General features: G+C 44.1%; 1 protein-coding gene across 2 annotated transcripts in view; it reads left to right on the plus strand.

Moving 5' to 3' along the window:
• Positions 1-2842: 2842 nt before the first annotated feature.
• Positions 2843-20567, plus strand: part of ankrd11 (ankyrin repeat domain 11) — a 90074-nt gene continuing 72349 nt past the window's right edge. For both annotated transcript variants that reach the window (XM_027007337.3, XM_081706321.1), the window contains exon 1: positions 2843-3283. The gene's annotated coding sequence lies outside the window, so the exon portion shown is untranslated. The remainder of the gene's footprint in view (positions 3284-20567) is intronic.

Below are 20567 nucleotides of genomic sequence, written 5' to 3' on the forward strand. Positions count from 1 at the left end.
CTAACAAAGTTTCCTGTTTACTAGGCTTCCATTTTAAATTTCATCATTTGAAATAAATAATAAAAGACGAATAGTGAATACAGCACATGAATGAAATTTAAATTAAACCCAACGTCCTTTCGGCAGCTTTTATAAGACTAATTGCGTCCATTATCACCGTAGCCTTTTTTTCCCACGTATTCTGCTTTGCGCTTCCTAATATTTTTGGCATAACGTGAACCTTCAAGATTCACTGGGTGCAATATTCTCTCGTCTTAATAGTGTTCTGTGCAGTATTACATTGTTTTTGCTAGCAGTTAAAATCTTGTGTCCAATTTACGACATGCCCTTATGACCCGATCTACAAGCGAACGGAAAGACGTGATTTCATTTCACTGATTTCTTCTCCAAATGTGTTAGTATTTTCTAGCGTTCAACGTACTAGACACATATTCCGCAGGTTTAATCAGCACCATGTGTTTCTTTGTATTTGTACAGTGCAAACCACGTGGATGTTCAAGCGTCGGAAGCCCCATCTACCGGAGGGAGGACGCATGGACCATTTAAGAGCGCTCTCCTTTTGCTTCCATTAATTTCTTGATTTCTTTGATTAGTGGATACTCAGGTGCCTCCGAGGAGTTATAGATAATCATGAAAATGAGCTATTCCGATACTGAACTCGCAAGCTTGACAGTAATGTTACGACTTTTTCTATTACGTTGGGGGGAATGACGTAATAACGATGCGACTCCAAAGCATGCTGGAATGTTTGAAGAATGAACTCCAACGACTCGAGAAAACTAGACTCTTGTGAATCGTAGTTAAACCTAAGATAGTAGTAGTGATAGTAATAGTAGTAGTAGTAGTAGTAGTAATAATAATAATAGTAATAATAATAATAATAAATATAGCATTGGTAAAGAACGATTCCTCACAATAATAGAGTATGTAATTTAAACAAAATTGCGTTTTCAGTGAGGTTGATTTTCATGAGTTGTTTTTAACCCCTATATTTGTAATTATTTACATACCTAATAGCTATTGATCAAATCATGAATACAATTAATTATGATAAAGTCTGATGTTCTTCTTATACTAAATTCCTATAAATTAAGCATAAGCTGTCTTTGAGTTACTTTTACCGATGCATTCTGAGTGGCATTCAGTTCGAATCTATTTGCATATCCACTTTATGAGAACCTGATCATGACCTGACACGATAGAGCTAAGATGTTCCCTACTAAAAACACCGAGATAGCTGGGTCCAGTTTGTATATATTGCTATTCTAAACATGATGCAGATATTCGTCGCCTGGACAGCACAAAAAACTGAACAAAACTGAACGCAACTTGAACAGCAAGTGGCGCCATTGCTTTGATATTTCATTAAGTATGCCTAATACTAAAGACACGCTTCTAGCGTGATAAAGGAACCTAATAATAATAATAATAATAATAATAATAAATATGTAACATATTTTTCTAATTAATTCTGTTCAAAAGTGTCATTGATATTGATTAATCCTGAATGTTCTTCCAGCCATACTTCATTCATTCTCACTGGTAAACTTGGATTAAGATGGTCAATCAGTACAATATAAATAGGGATAAATCCTACCCATAAAATTCATAAAAACATTTAACAGCAATGTGTCAAATAGAAAAATCCAATGGCTATACCTAACTACCCTGCTTTATGGTACTGTAAATAGTTGAATAACTGCCTGTTAAGTGTTTCCTTGTCCAGATGGGTTGTTGCATCATTAGTTAATACACAAGACATCAGAGATGACTGACATTTACACCTGGATCATGTTGCTCTAGTCTCTCAACATGAGGATAAAGAATGTGAATCCCAGTAGAGAAGGTTATAATGTTGTTTAAAAACCATAATAATGTAAACATGGACAAAAGAGATGGTTCTAAATCAGACACTTGATACATTATTAACTAGCAAGAACATACTGGTTTTAACAATAAAACAACATAATGGGAGCATTTTCAAAGAATACTTTCAGGCATGAACAAAACTGTTGAGCAGATCAAGAACACTATCCAGCATTTTGGCATAAATGTGACAAAAACTCGAATAAAGGGAAAAATATATGCCACCACGATCTCATAGTTACCACTAAATTCAAACTAGTATATGCAAAACTCATTGTTAAAGCAATTATTGAGTTCTTGACTCATCACGTTAATTATGGTGCCCAATACCCACTGATGATAAATTTAACCTCTCGAAGACAAGACTGAATAGTAAATAATGTCTGTCAGGTTTGATTCTGTCATTGACGGCAAGGGATTCACAACCTAATCACAATATCTTTTTTTAAGATTATAATCATATGTAGTGTTACTTGAGCACCATTGAAATAGGGCAATGTGTAGTACTAGGATGTATTTCCTATATTGTTCTCCCTCAATGCTCAATGCTCTGAAATTAAAGCTACAATTCTGCACTTTAACTGTGTAATCATTGCTTTATTTTAAATGCAGTGTACAGAGCCAAAATATCAAAAATATTCACTGACCTATTACTTAGGGACTACTTTTATGTGTACCAATATTCACCCTCAATTAAACATATTTTTGAATTGTTACGATATATAACAAATTATAATAAATAATTCGATCAAACAGCCATCCTAACGTCTACCTGTGATCTAACTATAATTTAAGGATCAGTTTATTAGTCGTTATAATCTATGCCATTGTGGCTCAAGAAATTCAACTGAAGTGATGTTAATTGTTTGGCACGTCTGAGCCACAATGGCGTCAGTTTCAACGTTCTAAGGAGAAACAAACAGTGACCGCCCATATGCAGCAGCCTATCGCGGTTAATGTTTCAACTCGTTGCGTCCTCTCCTCGTCAGCAGTCAAGTCAAAGGCCGCTTGAAACGGTTCGAAAGAAGACGGACATAGGGGATTAACTTGAAGCGGAATTTTACATTTCAACCTCAAACCAATCGTAAACATCGGCGTGCAGTTACTGTTAATAAATAGTTGCATTCTATAAAATCATGGAGATTTCGTAATCTTTCTTTTGAGTCGTCCGTTGGAGCCCCGAGACAATTTTCGTCGCTTGGTAACCAGGAATTAGCTAGGCAGCTAACGCTAGCTAGCTTTTGAGCGCTGCTTCGCCTCCGCTACTTGCCGTGAGTGTGGACTGAAATGTATGTCGTCTATCTCGGATGTAAGCGGACGGTAGCTTGCTGAATAAGAAGGCCTCAAATGGGAAAATCAAGCATCGGGGGGGAATACCAAGTATAATTTTGTAGATGTAGCTCACGTTTGGAAGAAGGTAAGTAAAGTTAAAACTGTTATACCTTCAGCGAGCCATTCTGTTTTTTTTTACACACAGCTAGCTAGCTAACTCAGCTAACGTGTAGCTAGCTAATTCTAATCAAACGGCTGTGCTGTTTTGGTAGCATAATGCCATCCATTTAGCAGCTTGGCCAGCTAGCAGTATTGCTTATGTGAACTAGAGTGCGAGTTTGTTCTCCCTCCCCCAACACCAACCAAGTGCAGTTTTAGCCAGCAGTTCACTAAACCAGTTTGCATTTTGGTAACTGACTTGTGATGATATCGCCCAAAGTTGCGTATTGCATCAAATGTTGTATAGATAGCTAAATAAATAAGTAGATTGTAAGATTGCAGAATAAACCGTCTTCGTCAACAACGTCAGGTTGGGCTGCGTTGTCCATTTAGCTAGCTGGGGTATACTAGCTTTGCTAACTAGCCAACATTGGTTTGAGAATTGAATGTGGCTTGCTGGGCCAGTCGCCCAATTCTCTCCTGGATAGCGTATCTATCTAACCATCTATCTGTGTGTCTAAAAAGCTAACTAGCTAGAGGGTCAGAACGAAGACTAAATAGTGTACATAATGCTAACGTTGTTAGTATCCTAGCAGCACAGGTTTTGATTTGAGCTCTCTACCTATGTTAGACTACTTCATTTGGGTGGGCTGCCAGTATTTTTGCGAATTAACACTCAATTCGTTGTAGCTGGCGAACTCAAACATTACTTAGACACTTGGCTAACTGTTGTTGACGGAAAACCGGTATTTCAAAGCACGGACGTGTATACAAGATATATGTGGTCCTCAGGGCTTGGCAGAAAGCGCGAAATTTCATGTTTTCGAAGAAGTGTTGCAGTGGTGCAATCATCCGCAGACCCACTTCAGTCTACAATGCGGTCTCAAACGATCGCCTACAACTGTTGAAGCCTTTTTTCTTATGACATAAGGATTCCTCAATTGTATTTGTTTCACGAATTATGTTACGATAGCAGATGCATTGATATAGATGTCACGTGAATTAGGGTTATGGTTATGCAGCTCTCTGATGCACATTCTCTGCCTGAAAATAAGTTTGCAAGTGAGCTTGCTGATTGTAAGGCGATTTTCTGTGCCATCCTACTATTTAGTATTAGTTTCTGAGGCTTCTTAGTAACGTGACCGCGGCTCGAGTGCGAGAGAGAGAAATAAGGAACGTGTGATCAAACGTTTTAGTGTTCAGGGAGATCGAAGGGAGTTCTGCCGTTGGTGCAGCGATTTTGGAGAGACTGCAGTGAAGCTACCACCTGTATGTCTTAGTATCTGCTAAGCCCCCCAACATATTGGGGCGTTAGCATTAAAATTCACTGCAGACACAGTAATGCGCTTGAATCTTACTTAGTTCTCTACTTCTCTGATTTGTACCATTTTCGTACAAGTAACCAGACTTCACCTATATCCTCTTCAAAGCAGATATACTCTTTCCTGTTTTTAGCCCTTTAGACACAGCTTGGTGTTTATGGCTTTAAAACCTTATGCTACATGTCTATACCATAGTGGTGTATTTGTAGAGGATGCAGGACCTCCATAGGAATAGTTTTTCTTTGGTTATTTGTTGAGATGGCGATTGGCCCTCTGCTTAAGTCCAGTACATTGTGTGTTATTTTGGCAGTTTAGAGTACCTGTTTCTCTTGTTTCTCTGGTGCCTGTTTTAAAGTACCTGATTTATGTCATGTTTAAGATGGTGCTTGTTGTGGTGTTTGGCTCAACAGTATTCAGCAGTGACAGGAAACTGAATTTGGCTGAGGTCATAGGGTCTGCAGAGCTGTTATTTGGAGTTGGGCTTTCTCAGTCCTTTTCCTGTCTAAGGCTGCCATGCTGATCTGCTTCTCCACCTTAATTTCTCCTTTCTGACTGCGAGGGCTGCTGATAATAACAAGATAGTGCAAATGCAGAAGCCCAGAAGAGTGGCAAAGTTTTTCTTCTTGCATGGTTATCAAAAACAAGCAGAGGGTTTTGGGGCATTCTACGTGTGAGTGATCTTTAATGCAGAGTATTCTAAGGGGTGAATTAAAGCATATGGTGTGCTATAGTCCAAATAGCCTAACTGTGTTTTGGAAACTGAATGTGAATACCTACTTCTTTCAGACAGCTAATATTTGCTGGAGAATTTTCAAGCATGCAGGTTGAAACCTGCACAACAGGACAGGCTTTTGTGAAGGTATTCCAGCTTGACTTGTGTAGTCTATCAACGTTGCATAACATCTGAACAAGTCAGGCCATCGAAGGCTTTCCAACAAGACAGAGTCACACTTGCCAAACCTAACTCTTAAGTAATATTCTCTTTACACTGCAAGATCTGTAAATAGTGCCTTATTTTTATGTTTATAGGACATGGCTTTTTTTGTTTGTCTGACATGGTATATACCCCAAGAAAGGTCTTTGTATGTCTGTATACTTGGGGAATAAAGCAATGATTTATGATTTGTGCTGTTTGGGAGTGACTTGAGAATGATTGATTAGGAACAAACAGTTATGTAAGAGCGACAATACGAGTTTTGTCCTTGTGGACTGATTAGCAAAAAATGGGTTTAGCAGTTGGCTACTGATTTGTATTGAGGTCTTTCCGGTGGTAGCAAGACTGGACTACAGTCATGTAATTGAGGACTGGAAAGAACTAAATATATGTGCCAGAGACGCCCTTCTGTTTTTAAGGTAATACAGAACTAAACATACCGCTGTGAAAAATAATAACGTTTATCATCAGAGCCCACATTTCCACTGCTAAGTGTAAGGGCATATTACAAGTAGGCTTAGCTCCCAAATGTTAAGTCAGAAATGCAGTGCTTCTGTTAGGTTTAAATTTGCCAGCACAGAGGTTGCGTATAACGATAGTCTGAGTCATCTGCCCACAAGATCTCCCTATGTAAACTGCCAGCAAGCATTACAGTGTTTGGGCCTTTTATATCCATTGGTTATAGTCCAGGTAGCATAGAAAATCTCTACAGCTCATGTACTGCACATAGTATAAAAGGTATTAGTGTGTGGCTTAGCCTGGCTAGATTGTCATATTCAATTACTTTGACACATAAGGTATGCAATATCAATTGAAGTAAAATAATGTGTTGTAATTGTTAATCACATGCGTTACTGCATTAACTTTGACATCACTAATTTTTATGCTGCCACCTTTTCAAATAAAATGTAAATATACCTCGGTTAAGCTTCTTGGCTAGTCGCCTTGGAGACGATGCTTACTTCCTGGCGGATCCATGAGTGCTTCGGGGTTGTGCAGCGTTTCAGCTGTTGAATGATGCGATTTTGGCCATTGACTCTTTTTTTTTTTTAATTTTTATTTATTTTTAAAATTATTATTATTATACTGCAGGGGAAAAAATTAATGTTAATTCTGCTGATAAGAAGCAAGATCCACACTGCCTGTTCCCACCAGTTGGTCAATGAGTTTCATATACAAGTGTTTCCATTTTATTAGCTTGCATTTTGGAGCAGGGAAAGGATTCTTATATTCAGTGCATGGAACCTCATCCTTTGTTGGGATCACTGTTGGTTCCTCTCCTTCTGTGCAGGACTGAAATAAGCCTGTGGAGTGAGTGCTTTCTTCCCAGCCACTATAGTTCTTGTGTGGGGTCTGCCGTAAATCACTGGACTGTGTCTGGATGCATCTGGACGTAGTTTTTACCAAAAAAAGGTCAAGTTGTCCATTTCATATGTGAGGAAAAATCACAGATGCATTTGTTAAAAGGTTTCTGCCATGCTAATGGAATTTTGTCAAGGTGACTTGAAATTAAACAAGGAGAATTTGTAGCGTTCTTGTTATAAACTAGCATAAATACAAAAACTAGTAACAGTTATCGGTTAATCAGATATGCAAAAAAAGCAACAGATCACCTCAGACTAAGCGTTTATCTCTAATGGGATTTTAACGTACCTTTGTTAAGACAGAAGGATTTGGAGTAATATACTGGTGGATATTTATTGGTATGTTGCTTTAAAAAATCAAGGTAGTTTCTAATACCATTGTGGAAGACTGTTTGGGTTTTTTTAATGCATTGCTTTGTGTGATTATCCATATAACTTTTAATTTAGAATTCTTGACATTATACAAACCAGTGTACCATATAACAAAAAGATTCTTATTTGTCTCAATATGTTTAAAAAAGAGTAGGGAATGAATATTCAGTATATAGTAAAAATAGAGCATGTTTAACTGCAGCAAATGATATAGCAAATAAAAGGACAAAATGGTTTTGGCCAAAAGGAAAATGGTGTTGATCTGGCTGCCGTTGCAAAGAACTCGAATGTATTTTGTTTTTCCTAATTTTCTTGTGCGACACAACGGCGGTCCATTCTATGAGGCAAATAGAAAGGCGTATGTAAGTGCTTTGAGTGCCTGTAACAGTAAAGTCCTGATCCGTCTGTGCCTTTACAGCACAGGGGGCGGATGTTTGCTCTGAGCAGAATTTGATCACTCCTGGAAGAGCTAGTAAATGTTGTGAGTTGAAGTGAGCGCGCTTGCCCAATAATTTGCTCGTCATGGTGACTGTCAGGCCTCCAGAGCAGTGGTTTCTTTCGTCTGGCTATTTGGGGCCGTGTTTCCCTGGGCCTTCTCCTTTTTTGGTTCCCGAGCAGCGTCACCTTAGTAAACAAGAACACTTCTCTCTTACGTTTCACTTCTCTTGTGCAGTCTAAATGTTTTATAGGTCCTTCCTCACACCATCTCCTTGGAAGCCAAATGCCATTTAAAACCCCTTTGAACCCCACAACTCCTCCCAACCTCACTTGGCAACAAACGCACGCACACGCACAAACATGAGCAGGCCAGAGTAAGCCGAGCGGAAGCCTCCCACTCGCACCACTAGGACAGGGACACATGGGCTGGAGGCTTGAAGGTTTCACTCTCTGGTGCTTCGCGCTTCCACTGCAGTGCTATTGATGACATTTCTCCTCAACTCGTATATCAAAGGAGGCTCTTTTCTCTCTCCCTTCCCCTCCCCTCTCCTCTCCTCCACCCTCTTCTTCTCCTGTGCCGCATTTGTTGCTCAATGTACTTTCAGCCCTCCCCATCACTTCTGATCTTTTTTGTATCAGCCCTGTTTTTTTAAACGAATCACATCTCTGTGGCTCATGCATGTTTAGCTGAATATAAGGTCTGCGATGTAAGAGAGAAAGGTGGGCCAGTGGGAGAAGTCGTTTATGTCCATTAAAGTGCTCTATGTCTTGGAGACAGAGGTAGGTTTTGTAGCGTTTGGCACAGAATGTTGGCATTCTATCTTCCCATTTATCCTATTTGCTCAGCTGATCCCTCCACAGCGACTGAGTAGCGTGGCTCCGTGCTGCAGGCAAAGATGGCAGCTTCTGTTGCGTGGGCTGAAGTGAGCCGAGTGGAGATCACAGAACCGGAGGGGGGAGGGTTCAGGAGACAACAGTTGTTTGGATTGGATGTGCTGAAGCGCCCGAGTGATATATTATCCATGTGTGGAGCACAGGGTGTTCATGGCTGGCTGATAACACACATGCATGCGCACAGGGAGAGAGTGAGAGAGACATTGCATTAGGATGCTATGTTTTCCACTGCAGAGGAACAGGTGGCTTTAGCCAAGCCCCCCTCCCCATTTCCCCCTCGCTCTCTCTGCTGCAGTGCAGGACTGGTTCTCTGCCCCGTGGCCTTTCCTCGTCTCTGCTGAACGCGTCTCGCCTCTGCTGTTTGTGGCGTGTCCTTCGTCCGCTGCGCTCTGGCCAGTCGATATTGCCGTAAAAAGCACAGTCGGAAAGCTCCAGGCAGGGCTCTTGGTCGATTTAGTTCACAGAACACCCCCCCCCCCCCCCCCCCCGTTGTGGTAGTGCTGGGCGGGGGTGACGGGGAGTGTGGCCTGGCTCTATCTCAATCACCGGGTTCTTCAGCACCACAATCCTTTTGATAGGGCAGCTGCGGCCATTCAGCCGGGCTCCCATTTACATTGAAATGCAGTGGTAACAGGAAGGGGGAAGAGGTGGGGAGCTGGGGGGTGGTGCAGGGCTGAAAAGCCTAACCAGAGCGAAGAGAGGAGGACCATAGTGGGCCTCTGGCACCTTGTTGTCTTTTGGAGTCTCAGCTCCGGCTGGGGAATACAAAGGCTTAAAGAGCTGGCCTGCACGCCTTTCAGCTGCACGCATCTTTTGCACTACTCAGCTTTTTTTTGTTGTTAAAACACCCCGTCTGTCGTTTACTGGCACGGCCTTCTCTGCGTTGAAAAGAAACTGATGATGAGGGATTATTTATTTGTTTATTGTTTTTAAAGTGTTCTTTGTGCGTGTTACTACTTTACACACCATGTACGAATGCGAGACGGTTTGGTGAGACCGCCGTGCGTCTCGCCGTGACCTTTTGCTGTGTCGGAGACCGTGCCGAGATTCTGGCCACCGAATGGGGCCAGTGTGTCAGCAGGCAGCATGCCCAGCGACGCTCTTGTCCGGGCCCAGGGGCCTGTTCCGGCAGAGCTGGCCTGGGCTGGGTGTTTTTAACGACCGTACGTTGGGACAGGTGTGGTTATCTTCCTCTTGGCAATGTGCCGAGGCCCGTGTGTTCTGCTGCTGTTGTGGCCGGGTCATTGCACGGCTGAGTCATGGCTTGTTTTGGGCTTTGCCATTTCCTGGTACAGCAGAATATCAGATCTGTTTGTGGTTATGGGGAGGTTTTTATTTTTATTTTTTCAGTTACATCAGTTCTGCGCTTGCAAGCTTGTTTCTGAAGAGGCAGTTTGGCAGTTCTTCTCACGTAGAAAAGGCAGTCTGTTAAACCAACCCCAGTTCGTCCATTTTTATATACTTGCTTCATTTTGATCAGTCAGGAAATTCTTGCTGAGCAGCGTGCCTAATACTTCATCTACGAAGTATCTTGCTTTCCTTGACTCTTTTTAAATGTCTTAAAGTCAGTATGCATGTTCTGAGTAGCGTTGCGAAGAGAAATAAAGTGCGTATGGCTACGTGTTTCTGCACCACCCCCATCCTTGGAACAGCCTCGCACAGGAGCCTGGGTGCTCTGGAGAGCTGAATGAGGTAGAACAGGATTATTCTCGCTCACAGTTCACATGTAGGCTATTATTTGCTGATTACAGAGGTCTTTGTTTGTGCTGTGGGATGCCTGCCATCCACACAGACCTGCAAGTGAGCAGCAAATTTTTATCAGCAGGGTCTGTGTGTGTTTTTTGTTGTTGTTTTGTTTTATGACCGTCGAATGTGAAACCCATAATGGAGCCCACGCATTCGATCGGTGTTCCCACACACACACTTCTCTGTTGCTTTAAATAGAAACATCCCCGTCTTCGTGAAGGGGACATGGTTTAAATAGAAATGTCCCCTGTTTAAAAGGGGACTTTTTTTTTTTTCCCCTTTTCTTTCTCTCCACGTTCTATGCCATGCTGCTCATGGCTTTACGTTGGCAGCCATAGAGCCGAATCTAAAATTCAAAAGCTCTGCTGGAAAAATGTCATCCAGTTTTTATTGAAATTCGTACTGCTGAGTGAGAGCTGAATGTCATTATGGGTGTAATCAGGGCTGCCAAATGATGACAGAACTTGCATTTCTTTTGAGCGATATTATGATTGAGATTATTATTTGCGATTAGACGTGATTAGGACATTACAACACATCACCACACACTCTGCGGGAACACTTATAATTTGTCAGGAAGCACGAACACCTGTGACTCGCCACATCAGGTTCCCCCCCAGCTAGTCAGCTAGTCACGAGACACTTGGTGCGTTTGTTATTACAAATGCAAAATGGTTTTTTGTCATTAATTTAAGAAACCACATCCTGAAATTATCTCAGATTAAATTATAGTGTTCGTGGCCTGGAATTAATGTGTAATCCCTATCAAGACGATACAAAACCCTTTTGAGTCCTTTTTGGGCAATGATTCCAACAGGTAGCAGGTTCATCAGAGGTTGCAGGTTGGCCAGTGTGAAATTTAGGGCAGCGTAAGGCAAACGTGTATGTCGGTATGTGTATACCCAATGTGGACAAGAGGACTGAACCTTCCTTTTCCATCTGTTGCGCATGTCAGTGGTTTTAGATTAGGGATGGACTAGTCAGGGTTCCTGAGAAGTCTAGTAAGGCGTCATGTTACAAGACTCTAATGCATTGTACATGCCACTGTACAAGGACAGTAACCTGCTAATCTAATCAGGCACAGTGTTGCGTCCGCTTCGTTAAGATTCCTGCGACCGCCCCTCCCACGCTGGGCTCATGTTTACATGCTCATTTAGCCTGTTTCTCTGTATTTCACCGCTGAGTTGATTTGGCTGCAGACATGACACCCAGCGTCATGTCATGGGTTTTCTTTCTTTCTTGTGAACAGGGCAACCATTGTAGCCATGTAGTTTGACAGTTATTTGAAAAACCTGTTTATCTGCTGAACTACTCAGGCGTACTCTAGCAAGGACAAAACGTACTCGTTGAATTTCTTTTAGATATATAATTGGAAAGGACAGAACGTGACTTGTATTCCTGCAGTTTATGGGGAGATTTGGCTCACACGTTTTGCATTAGAGAGCATCTCTCCGAAGGAACATTCCTTATCACTGATTTTGAAACAACAGGATTTGCCCCTGTTTTAACTGATTATAACTGCTGAAGATGCATATCTGATCAGTACAGACAAGCACCACTTTGAACACGACTGTTTGCCACTCGGAAACCTGTGCATGTTGATGTCGTCCGGTTAAGTAAGTCAGCTAATGCACATGCTTCTGAAATGCACCAGACAATGAAGTTTGGGAAATGTCATCCCCATCACGGAATTTACCCAGTATCGTCTGAAAAGCTGTGTTAAACCTCTGTTAGAGCTGTGTTACTCTTCCAAGTTGTGGCATTTTCCCAGATGGAGCTGTTGTCTTGGTTTTAGTTGGACCGCAGGATTTGCAGGACTGAAAATGAAAAGCTATTTAAAGCTGCAGGCGTTCCATTATGAATGTTTTACGTGCTGAATAATTCAGGCGTGTGTAACGAGGTTATGTTTGGTGCGCTGTTGCTTTTAAGGCGTTCTTTTATGCCGCTCGGACGCCTTTGCTGGTTTCTCTGGCTGTGGATGTGAGTATCAGGAGCTAGTGCTGCATAGTGTTGACCAAAACACTGCAATTGCAGTGTGCCTTTGCAGTATATAAAATAAAAGGTTGTTTGGATCTTTGATGCAACATGTTCCAGAGCCACGTTAGTTTGCCGGAAATGATTTAAGCAGTGCTTGTTGGATCCAGTGAATGCTGTGATTTCCACAGAACACCCACAGAACCTGCACACGTCATGCCATAAAAATACTCATAAAAAATTACTAGAGAGTCATTTGCATGTTGTTATTTTGTGACATGCCAGTATTGCAAAAGCCATTACTGCACCAAGTAGTAAGCAGTGTTGTTCAGAGGAGCCAGAGGGTCTCCTGCACCACTGTAAAAAGGGCAGCATTTTGTTTTAGGTTCTTGGAGTGTAGAAAGCTTCTGGTGGAGTTACTCATCTTGCTGTTGCATTTTTGCAAGAAGCAAAATCTGGTGAGCACAGGGCCGTAGCCGTAGCTACGTACATGGTCCAGGGACGTGCGTTTGCACGTGCTTGCTTTCGTGGTTTTTCTTCAACATCCAAAAGCAGCTTGACACATGTTTTTGCTGTTCTTTGCAAGTGTTGGTGACTAATTTGCCACTTCCTACTCTCGATCTGCCTTATAAAGCTTCCTGGTGCACGTAGGGGTGTGTGTGTGTGGTTATATATTGGTCTTGCAGGAAGCACCCTGCCAACACCACCGCTGGGTAGTAATACTCACTTTCATTAAAGATTTGCCACACTTGTCTGTGCGAAACAGTCCTTAATGCGACAGACGCAGCCCCATTCAAAGCGGCGTCCTCGTATGCGGCGCCTCCAGAACCCTTCCAGAGTATCAGGGGCCCCAGGGAAATGATGGAGCTCACCCGCTTGCTCGTAGCAGCCTGGCCGCCTGTACAGCCAGCATGACTAATCCGTGTGTCTGTGTCTCATCTCCATGCTGGTGTCATTATGGCTGAAACGATAAACCCCCATCGTGCTGTTTCGGACAAGCTTGCTCGTGGTGGCTCTAGGTATGTTTCACAGTTTCATTTCCTACGTCTGGGAAGATTTCTGAAATTTTACAAAAGCATCTTTAATTTCTGCCCGGCATGCGGACGGGGTGCAGCGACGAGGCGAATTGGAGCGTGCCACACAGCTGCCGTCCAGGAGCCTCTGGAAGAATTCATCCCAGACTAATTTTAATTCCAGCATGTTGGATTTGTCCTCCAGGGAGGACAGGATCCCAGAGGTCAGGCTGGTGATTCCGTATGCATGGATTCAGAGGAAATTACCACTTGCTTCTCGAGGGAAGCGTCGTCAGGCAGTGTGCTGTCTGTCCTCTGTACTTTTCTGCTTTTCTTTTTCATTGATCAGGATTCTTACCGTTCTCAGACCATTTTTATGCTCTGGGTGTGGGTGTGTGCATGTGGGTGTTCATTAAAAGATTATAAATAATTGAACATATATTGGTGTTTTGGACCAACACGGTGTCTGTTATGGTATAACGTGGACTTTTGACCTCTCGCCTGTCCTTCGAAGGCTCTTCTCTAACACTTCCTCTGACAGGAAGCCGGACTCGGCGTACACCGCTGCCGGCGTGTTTCCTGCGCGTTTCCTGCGCGCGTACTTGCTGTAGTTCGGCAGAGCGTCATGTCCGGCTGCGAGGATCAGAAAACACAGCTTCTGTGCTAGCAGACCCCCACGGGGGAAATGAGGTCACAGTGGCTCTGTGTGAAAGTGGATGTTCAGCTCATGATTTTGGCAAGGGTCGGGCGTGGGAGACGTCGCCACGGAGAAGGTGGATGCTCTTGGGTGGGGAAGCATGGCTGCAGTAGGGAGTGCCGCTCAAGGGAGTTCTCTCGGCGTGGTCCAGCGTGAGAACGAGAGAAGCACTTGCTGAAGGGCACCGACACAGAGCTCAAGATTGGCAATAAAATCAGCCGTTTTCTATTTGTCAGAATGTACCTTGTTCTAAGATTTGTGTCTCCTGATATGAAGATCCATGTCGTAGCTGCTACTTTCTGTTCTCAGGTCAGTTTAAGTGTCTGATCAGCTTTGGGGTTTAGGAAGCCCTGTCTACTGGAGTGGGGAAAATCACTGAATGGGCATACTGAAGCATCTGCCAATATTTTGATTCTGAAAGCCAGGATAAATAGTTGACCTTTTCATGCATGGATTACTTCATTGATTAGAAAATGGGGAACATTTTACAGGGAACATGTGTAACAAAAGACAGAAAAATAACACCCCAAGCCATGTGTGTGTGTGTGTGTGTGTGTGTGTGTGTGTGTGTGTGTGTGTGTGTGTTTGGAAAAATAGCCAAGCACACTTTAATGGAACAGAATGTTTTAACCGTAGTCATGGTTACCATTGACCTGCTTTGCTTTTCGATATTTGTTCTTACTTCTTGGGTCTGTCAGTTTATCGAAGATACTCGTATCATGTGACAACATACGATGGCTGGCTGCCATATTGACCACATAAAATGCTAGCTAGTGTGTGTCAGTCTGTTGTTGCTATCTATGCTACAATTTATATAGCTCAGTTGGCTTTGTTACTTTTAGTTTTGGGCTAAACTAAAATATAAGAAATGTTCACTGTTGGCTGCTGCGGTACTGTGGGGATGAAAGGGTTAATGTTTCATCTTTCAGCTAATGGAATTTTGAGGGGGAAAAAGCGCTGAGCATCCAGCAGAGCAGCCAAGTGAATTAAATCAGCTAAAGCATTTAGGAAAGCACATTACTTACGTAGCATTTATGTTAAACATGACGCGGGTGTATTGGCAGCCCTCACAAGAGCAAAAAATGTTTGTCCTTTAAACCGAGCTGCTTGATTGAAGTGTGTACATCCATTAAGGATAAATGAAACATATTAAGCTATTGCATGGAACTGTATTAAGAGGGGGAAAACCGTTTGTGTAAATTTCACCCAAGTCTGACAACCTGTCTTTTCTCATCTTTTAAGTGTTTTCTTTTAATTTTCCACCAGCTGTATAGACATTAGGTGCTTGCTGGTGTTTTCTGTTAGCCAGAAAGTTGAGAAGCATAACATCACTGTAAGGTTCCTAGTTGTGTATGATGTATCCTAAATATAAATGTCATGTAAGAAGGAATGGGATACTTCATCAGTGTGGAGGGTCATTAAAGTTCTAAGCATAAATTATATGGGTCATATCAACGAAGGCTGTTTATTTTCATGCTTTATCTATTTATTTATTTATTTACATTCCTCTGGAGGTCATTTTCCTTGTCATTGTACACTGCCACCCTGAGTTATACTGCTGCTAATCATTCAGTCGTCGTCATGTCAGCCACAACAAAATACTTACATTATTAGAGGGTGTGAATATTGCACCACGGCATAAAATAAGTATTTATATATTGGCCTAAGCCTTATGATATCTACCGCAAGCTGGCTTATTTTTCCACTGTCCCACACACTGGTGGATAAATCTTATTTTAACACTCGTTTAGCTATTTGCATTTCCACAGAACCAGTGTGACCGGCCTTGCTGCACCGATGTCATACTTAAATTGCACTACCGCTTATGGTGAAATGCTCCCATGATGTCGTAGTTTCAGTACCATGTTGGCATGGTGCTCCTTGGCCTCTGTTCTGCAGTGTTTAACCTGACCGCCATGCAGCCGCACGGCATGCTTTAGCTTCGTTTTGCACCCTGTTACGTTATGGCATCTTGTGATCGTTAGACATGTTCCAGTAAGGTCGTCGAAATGTCCATAGCTTGTCAGTTTAAAGATTGGATCCAGTTTCAGGTGGGTCATTATGCTGGTGTATGGTGATTGTACATTAGACCTCCTGTAGTTCCCTGTTGCTAGTTCTTGCTGGGTGATGTTGGTGTCACCTCGATGCAGAGAGGTGGTACTGTTCCGTGAACATGAATCCAAACATGGACGAGACCCTTCCATCATTTTCCTGTGGCTGGCATTTCCTGTGCAGCATGCTGGACTGCCTGTCTTCCCCCAGCAGTACTCAACCCCCCCCCCCCACACACACACACACCCCCTCTCTCGTTTTTGCTGCCAGACTCATTTTCATAGTCCCCTGCGTTAACTCGATCGTAATTCTTCACAGCCTTAATTCATGCACATCCACTTCTCCTGGGGAGACAGGTTTCCGATGAGGAGAAAATGAGAAGGGGACGTGCAGAATGGCTGTGGGGGAGGGGGAGTGCGTGACCGCCGGCGTGACATGGGGCACAAGTTGGGAGATTGGAAGTGACACTAGGGCCAGGCAAAAGGCGACTAACCCCCCCCCACACACACACCCCTGCCACCCTTCTTTTGCCCTTCTGATCAGCTTCCATTACGCTGAGACCCTGGTAGGCTCTCGGGTGGCCCTCGCTGCGATAGAATTAGAAACCCCAGTCTGACACAATTACTCCAGGCCCCAGCCGCCTGCGCGAGACCAGAGGGCTGATGGAGGGCGATTAGCTTCTCCAGAGACGCGTGTGGCAGCTCGGCCCCGCCCCCGTTCACCTCCTGAAGCCGAGATTTGTAACACGCTCGGTACGAGTAAATGGGTGCATGTGTAGGCTGCTAAATACTGAGCAGACCAAGCCCTCCCCAATCTCTCACATGCACACTTCCAGCTTGCAGAAGCACCCACTGCTGGTCATCACCATGGCACCTTCGTTCACTACCATGGAAACGGATGCTGGTAAACAAATGGCTTTTACAAGTGTCAAGGATTCTGGAGCTCCGACTGTGTTGAAACTCTTCTATCTTTTTGTTTCTTTTCGTCTCTCTCTCCTCGTCGTCGCCCTGCTGTGGCGCCAGTCAATGCCTCAGCAGTCCCCTTCACTCTGGAAGCTGAAGCAAATAAGTGCACAGCCTGCAACACCTGCAGCGTGGCCCTCTGCCTGGCCCTTCGCCCGTACTGCCGGAATCGCGCCGCCTTCTTCGGACGTGTCGCGCAGAGACCGGCCGCGTGCCTGGGTTACGCAGCCGCGCCCAGTCCTCTGGCTTATTTTCAGAGATTCCTGTGTGAAAGGTACTTGAATGGTTCAAAAGTTCAAGACCGAGGATATAGCCTGTGTTTTAACAGTCTGATAATTCCTGGCTGTGATAAAAAAAAAAAAAGAAAGAAAGAGGAGAGGGAAAAAAAAAAAAGCCACAGTCCCTGTGCGTGCCTCTCCCTTATTTTAACGTGTGCAAGAGCGAATGGAGTTAAGTCCTTGATTGCTGCTTGGACTATAGATCTGGCCGTCACCGATGCGTCCTGTTCTGGTTTTGGAGCCCTGTTCGTTGGTCTGAGCAGGGCAGTCTCTCTGCCCTGGATCAGCCACTCTCCTCATCTGCTGGAGGTGTAGCTAACTGCTGCTTTATAGTTCTTGGCTGGAAGGGAAAGCCACTCATTTTTCTTGTGCTGCCCTGATACTGTCTTCTTCTTTCCCCCACGTCCCCAGGATGCAGGGGCGTTGCTCATTTTTGCACATTTTAGAATCGACTTGAAATGAATATGGACTCCTACTGCTGCCTTTCTTCTGCCTACCTTAATTACAAACTTTTTTTTTTTCAGTCTCTCAATGAATATGGAACACAACTATGAAAGCGGTGCGTGTTAAATATCACGGTTAAACCAGCAGAAACATTATGGCAGCCCTCCATTCAGCCTGTGACAAATGGTAAAATGCAAGAACTCACTGTAAATATTGCTATGGTGACAGTGACTTGGTTGCGCTGCCCACGTCTGGGTTGGGTAGAGGCAAGGCTGCTGGGTTGCGTAACAGATGCTCTGGATACTTGGCTTCAGATTTGCTTTAGGAAATATAGGTGTGTGTCCCCCCAACCAGTGTGATTTAGATGCATCTCTAAATCTGTCCCTGCTCAGAAATATCCCTCAGTGCTATAAGGGTTGAAACTGTGTCAGAAACAGCCTCCTTCCATTTGAAACACGAACAGATAAACTTATCTTCTAACTACCTCTTAATAATAAGCACTGCCACCGAGTTTACGTAACAGCTACATTATATAAATGCAGCCCTTTATACTACATCAGGTTTACTCTTCACAATTCTTCCTGGATAAAGCCCATGTTTTTTTTTTATAAGACTAAGCATTTGAAATTCTTTGGAATGCATTGGTTTTACTATTTTTTTAAAACGTATTTATTTTTTTCTATCCAGAGAAATGGTTACCTTGACAACTGGAGAATGGCGGGTGTTTGCAGAGCGTTGGAGCGCAGCACGGCTGCGCTGAATAAACATGGCTCATAACTGTCAGCAGTGGTACAAGTTCCCAGGGATGCTGCTTCTCCTTTGGCTTTCGCCTGGCTTTTTCCCGCCTCCCGCGTGCGGCCACCACGGGGTTCCTATCCCTCGACAAAGCCCATGCGCTTATGCAGCTATAAACGCAGGTTCCATGACATCGCATTTTGGCAAACGCAAACTGAAAAATAATATGGTCTGATTTATGTGTAGAAGGTTTGCAGAGGGGAGGGAGAGTCTGAACCCTATTAGCTGGATGTCGTCGCGTTCTCCAGCTTGCTGCTACTAGTCCAGATGTTTAGGGCTCGGCACTTCCGCGTGTACACACATTTTATGCCCAGGTGTTCATTTCCACACGTTTGAACCTGTGGAGAATGTTCGCCCAGCCTGTGTTGCCTTGACGACCATCTGCGTAGATCTCCTCTACCATGACACCCAGAGTACCCGTGCATCTTCCCTCAGGGTTGCCAGGTCTTTCTCCCCTGCGCGGGGCCTGGCATGCCGCCGCAACCGTGAGCTAGGCTGCGATTAACTGCCCGCTACACCAGATGGGCCCCCCTGCTCCTACTGGGCATATGCAGATAGCTTGGCCCTACGTGCCCCCGCGCTGCCCCACCCCGCTCCAAAGTCCACCGCGCCTCTTTTGTTTATGCGAGAGAGCTCGTACTTGACGGCCCTCTGAGGTCGTTTGAATCACACAGCAACGTGTTTTTGTTTGCTTAATTAATAGACTTGTTATTGCTGAGTCAAATGAAGGCTGAAGAGTATAATGAAGACTGAATATATTCAGCATTAAGGAGCACACCGAGTGTGTGGGCATTGTGGGCATACTATGCTTCAGATTCGATTCAGCCGCAGCAAAAGGGCCAGCAGCAAATCCCCCTGCTTTTTTATTACTCGCCTTTTCATTGAAGTGTACGCAGCTGAACTGAAAGCTGAGCGGTGGAGCGGGGGTTGGGCCACACATCCCAGGCCTGATGTCAGATGGGGGGAGCAGTCCCTACAGAACCAGGCCTGATCAATAATGGAGTTGTTTTTGAGGAGGGGCAGTGAGCAGCTCTGTCTCTTGTGCGGGCACACACACAGACACAGACAGACTCGCGAATGCCCCTCCCCCCCTCTCAGGAGGTAGTGTCACGTTCCCTTCCCCTGTGGAGGACAGATAGGATGGCTGAATTTATTTTGCCTTGGTAAGATATTACAATAAGCAAGCTGCTGCTGTTGATACTCGATGCCTGAAATACAGCAGCCTTGACTCTGGTTTCTGTCATATTGAATTGCCCCTGTTGAAAGCACTAACTTATTACACAGCCTTTCAAATGTAGATGGTAGACACTGGAGAAGCTGCACAGGGGGTGGGGGAGGCAGTAGAGGGGGGTACCCTACACTTTCGGCTTTTTATGCTACTGTGTGTGTGTGCCTTTGTATGTCTTGTAATGGACTGCATGTTGGTTTTTCCAGCTTGTGTGTACATCCCACGCCTGTTGCTGCCTCCCTCTTGCCTGTGCTGTTCGCGTTCTGCCCCGAGTTCAGCATACAGTCAGGTCAGGCCCGTCAGTGACACTGCAGGGCAGGGGCAGAGCGGGCATCTCCTCCCAGACAAACACAGCTGCCTGGGTTGTGGAAATGGTGGTGCTTCCTGTAATCTAATGCGCAAAGGAACCGGGATGGAAAAAAAAAGGGGGGGGGGGGGGGCAAGGGCCCGATCCAGGCAGGATAAAGCATGGCTGTCCTCAGGCTGAGCATTAGAGCGCCTGTCCACTTGTTAATCCTGTGATGCTGTGTGAAGCACACAGGCCTGCATGTTTACAAAAGCCACAGGCCAGGCCTCTCACTCTCTCACACACACTCTCTCTCTCACTCTCTCACACACACACACACACACACACACACACACACACACACACACATTGATGGTCTGAACTAAAACCTCACACAGTCCCCCACTGATTTACTTTTTTACAGTCCCACAACACCCGACATTTGTCTGTGTGTTTGTATTTATATGTATC

The sequence above is a fragment of the Electrophorus electricus genome, chromosome 23 (assembly GCF_041902795.1).
Source record: "Electrophorus electricus isolate QZ-2024a chromosome 23, ASM4190279v1, whole genome shotgun sequence".
Lineage (NCBI taxonomy): Eukaryota > Metazoa > Chordata > Actinopteri > Gymnotiformes > Gymnotidae > Electrophorus > Electrophorus electricus.